Below are 4465 nucleotides of genomic sequence, written 5' to 3' on the forward strand. Positions count from 1 at the left end.
CGAGGCCCATCCATCAATAAAAGTTCCATTAAACAGCTATTTCTATTTTCATAAGTGTCCCGAATACGGAACAAAAAACACGGTCACAACTGGGGGACTGATCACCCCCCAGGCCCAAACACGCGGATATCCACGAAAAGAACCCGACCAAACGACGGTCCGAGGGAACAAATAAAATACACACGGAATAGCCTAAAACGGAATATACGATAGGCCCGGACGGCCCAAAAACAATGCAACAGCGGAACATACAAAAAGGCCCGGACGGCCAATAAACACTATTAAAACGAAAGAACGGTGTTCCAAAATCTCAAAATACACGGCCCTTGGCCAACCGAAAATATCCAAAACAAAGTTTAAAGAAAAATCCAAAGAGATAAAAACTACTCGAGGTCAACGATCTGGCCATCACGAACAGTCTTGAAGGCCCCCATCACGGACACATCCGCACCGGGAGCCAGCAATGAAGCTTGAGCCCTCATCGTCTCCTCGGTAGCCGCAATTGCATCCTTTGCATCAGCTAGCAACTCCGTCTTCTCCCTCTTCAAGGCAGCGACCTCGGCCTTCAGAGCCTCCGACTCAGCGAGAAGCACGACAGCTTGAGTACCTGCATCTGAAGCCCGCTGCCGCTCCTCCGCCAATTGGGAAAGAAGCGAAGTCTCAACCTCAGAAAGTCGGAGAATCTCCGCCCCAGCTTCCTCTGAAGACTTCAAATCCTTCTCCTTCGCGACCTCGGCAACCTCAAGCCCCTCCTTCAACTTAGCCACCTCAGCCTGAGAATGACGCAGCTTCTTGTCCAGCAAACCAACCTGTGCCATCACGGGCTCAGCCTTCCGAACGACAACGGCAGACCGGAGGAGGGCACGATACACCGACATGGCCTGGAAAGAAACATCGCAGCCATCAAAAAATGGCTCCGTACCAGGCATCAAGTGTTCATCAATGAATCCCGGGGCATCAAAGCGTCGATCCATCATACTAGGCACAAGACCCTCTCCCTGAAAGGTCTCGCTACTCGGCTCCCCATACCTCTGCCTCTTCCGAGAAGCCTCAGCGGCCGTCACCACGACAACCTCAGGCGAGTTCACGGGGCCAGGAGAAACCTGGGCATCGACCTGCACGCCCGAGGAAATTACCTCCTGAGAAGTGGCCCGCGACCCCGCAACGGGGTTAGAAGCAGGAGTAGCCGGGGACGACGACCCCTCCTCCTGGGCCATCGCCGCCTTCAAACATGCCAAGGATGTCAAGCCACCAGCCATCTCAACTGCAAAAAATACAAAAATCCCAAGTTACGAAAACGGGAAACAAAACACAAAAACCAAGAAAAGAACAGACACACACCAACATACGACTGGCAAGCAACCGGATCACCCATCACGTTCCGAGGATTAAGAGGACGCTCTCCAAATAACTGCCACAGAACGAGAGCGATATCCCGCTCCTCCGGGGGCAAGAACTCCTTCGAAACCCGAGTGAACACGGACGGACCCGCCTTAAAGTTCCAATAAGTGGGGAACCGACGTTCACCCTCCAACGTCAACCAAAAAAGATGATGTCCCCCCGCGGGACGAACCTTAAAATAACCACTCTTAAAACCGTGAAAGGAATTTTCATACAAACCGAAAACACGACGATGGGGCTGAGCTCTGAAAGACACATACCCCTTCTTGTGCTTCCCCTCCTTAGTCGGAAGAGTACACAAGAAGAGGAAAAGGAAAACATTTACTGAGACAGGTAGCTCTAAAAAATCACAAACAAGTTCGAAAGACTGTATCGCCGCCCAGCTGTTCGGATGTAGCTGGGACGGCGCCACGGAGCACCGGTTCAATAACTGCTGGACAAACGGAGAAAAGGCACCGAGCCGGGTAAACTTCGCCTCATACACCCACATCCAATCCGGCACAGTCGGGGAGTCGAGATTGGTATAGCAAACCCTCTCGTCAACCCCAGGAAGGGAAAGCTCATAGTGGCGTTCAGCATCACCACCCCACAAACAGCCCCTTCATCGCGGAGCCGTTGGAGGTCCGCCTCCGTTATCCGCGACGGCGTCCCCCAGACGTCACTAATGACCCAAGAAAAAAGACCAGGGACACCCCCCACCGGGGCCACCGGAGCCCTCACACCCTCCGTCCTTCGGCGAGCCATACCTAAAATATCGACGAGCACCACCGTCAGCCAAACCTCACGGCAGAAAACGGCGGATGAAAATCGTAAAATAAATACCGCTACCCTCTTCCGAGAAGCCTCAGCGGCCGTCACCACGACAACCTCAGGCGAGTTCACAGGGCCAGGAGAAACCTGGGAGCCGACCCGCGCGCCCGAGGAAATTACCTCCTGAGAAGCGGCCCGCGACCCCGCAACGGGGTTAGAAGCAGGAGTAGCCGGGGACGACGACCCCTCCTCCTGGGCCATCGCCGCCTTCAAACGTGCCAAGGATGTCAAGCCACCAGCCATCTCAACTGCAAAAAATACAAAAATCCCAAGTTACGAAAACGGGAAACAAAACACAAAAACCAAGAAAGGAACAAGACACACACCAACATACGACCGGCAAGCAACCGGATCACCCATCACCTCCCGAGGATTAAGAGGACGCTCTCCAAATAACTGCCACAGAACGAGAGCAATATCCCGCTCCTCCGGGGACAGGAACTCCTTCGAAACCCAAGTAAACATCGACGGGCCCGCCTTAAAATTCCAGTAAGTGGGAAACCGACGTTCACCCTCCAACGTCAACCAAAAAGGATGATATCCCCCCGTGGGACTAACCTTAAAATAACCACTCTTAAAACCGTGAAAGGAATCTTCATACAAACCGAAAACACGACGATGGGGCTGAGCTCTGAAAGACACATACCCCTTCTTGTGCTTCCCCTCCTTAGTCGGAAGAGTACACAAGAAGAGGAAAAGGAAAACATTTACTGAGGCAGGTAGCTCTAAAAAATCACAAACAAGTTCGAAAGACCGTATCGCCGCCCAGCTGTTCGGATGTAGCTGGGACGGCGCCACCGAGCACCGGTTCAATAACTGCTGGACAAATGGAGAAAAAGGAAGCCGAACACCGAGCCAGGTAAACATCGCCTCATACACCCACATCCAATCTGGCACAGTCGGGGAGTCGAGATTGGTATAGCAAACCCTCTCGTCAACCCCAGGAAGGGAAAGCTCATAGTGGCGTTCAGCATCACCACCCCACAAACAGCCCCTTCATCGCGGAGCCGTTGGAGGTCCGCCTCCGTCATCCGCGACGGCGTCCCCCAGACGTCACTAGTGACCCAAGAAAAAAGACCAGGGACACCCCCGCCGGGGCCACCGGAGCCCTCACACCCTCCGTCCTTCGGCGAGCCATAACCTAAAATATCGACGAGCACCACCGTCAGCCAAACCTCACGGCAGAAAACGGCGGATGAAAATCGTAAAATAAATACCGCTACCGCACACCACCAAATTATACGGTGGCACTCGCCCCCCCAACCTTTTTTACGGGACACAACAGAACTATCTACCAAAAAACTACTCTAAAAACTACGCTCAGCTAAAACAAAACAAAAATGCAGCAAAAGACAGAGTAGAAGAAGCAAAAAGAAACAGAGAAATACCAACCTGATAAACCAAAGGAAGCGAACCCGAAGGAAAAATGCCGCAGAAGAAGATCAATAAAAACCACAGAAAGAGAAATGGAGAATGGAAAATACTCTGATTGGAAAAAGAAGCAATAGAGGAGTAAAAGCAAAACGAGGGAACTGAAGAAGGAAAACCAAAACGGTTTTGAAAAAAGTAAAATGACAAAAATACCCCTAGGAAGCAAAGCAAACGCAAGGGCAAAAGAGAAAAAACATGGCTCGCAATAAATACCCCCCATCGAAAAAAGTAACGCCTCGAAGAACGCAACAGACGTGACTGATACGGAAGAGTCACGTCAGGCCCAAACGGTCAGACGAATCTTCCACGATACGAAACCAAGATGCCAACCTCATCTCGAAGGAACCAGACGGGCACCCGAGAAAAATCGAGCCCACAACGAAAACAAACGTCTCCCAGCGACAGACCGATCCCACTCGCTCTCCCGCTGCGGGGGCAACTGTTACGGATCCAACCCACGGATCCCGCATACCCGGTCACTCGGGAACTACCCGTTTCGGCCCAAAGGCCCAGAACCGGTCCTTCAGAGCTCCCAACCAACTTTTGAATTCAAACATCTCTCTTATCTTAGCCAAACGAGATAAGATAAGATATTTACCATCACCTATAAATAGAGGACCCAGGTCCCTCCAGGTATTCATTCATTCCACACACCTTATACCTCTTAGATCCATTCTGACTTGAGCGTCGGAGTGTCTTTGCAGGTACCTCCCCCCATTGCTCCAGTCAAGAGATCCGGCATCTGCCTCAACCCGCAAGTTCTCAATCCATCTCTCAACCCGTACCAGAGACATCTTGTACACTGAAGACAGATAGATTTAAC

This window comes from Arachis ipaensis, chromosome B04, assembly GCF_000816755.2.
Source record: "Arachis ipaensis cultivar K30076 chromosome B04, Araip1.1, whole genome shotgun sequence".
NCBI classification, from domain to species: Eukaryota; Viridiplantae; Streptophyta; class Magnoliopsida; order Fabales; family Fabaceae; genus Arachis; species Arachis ipaensis.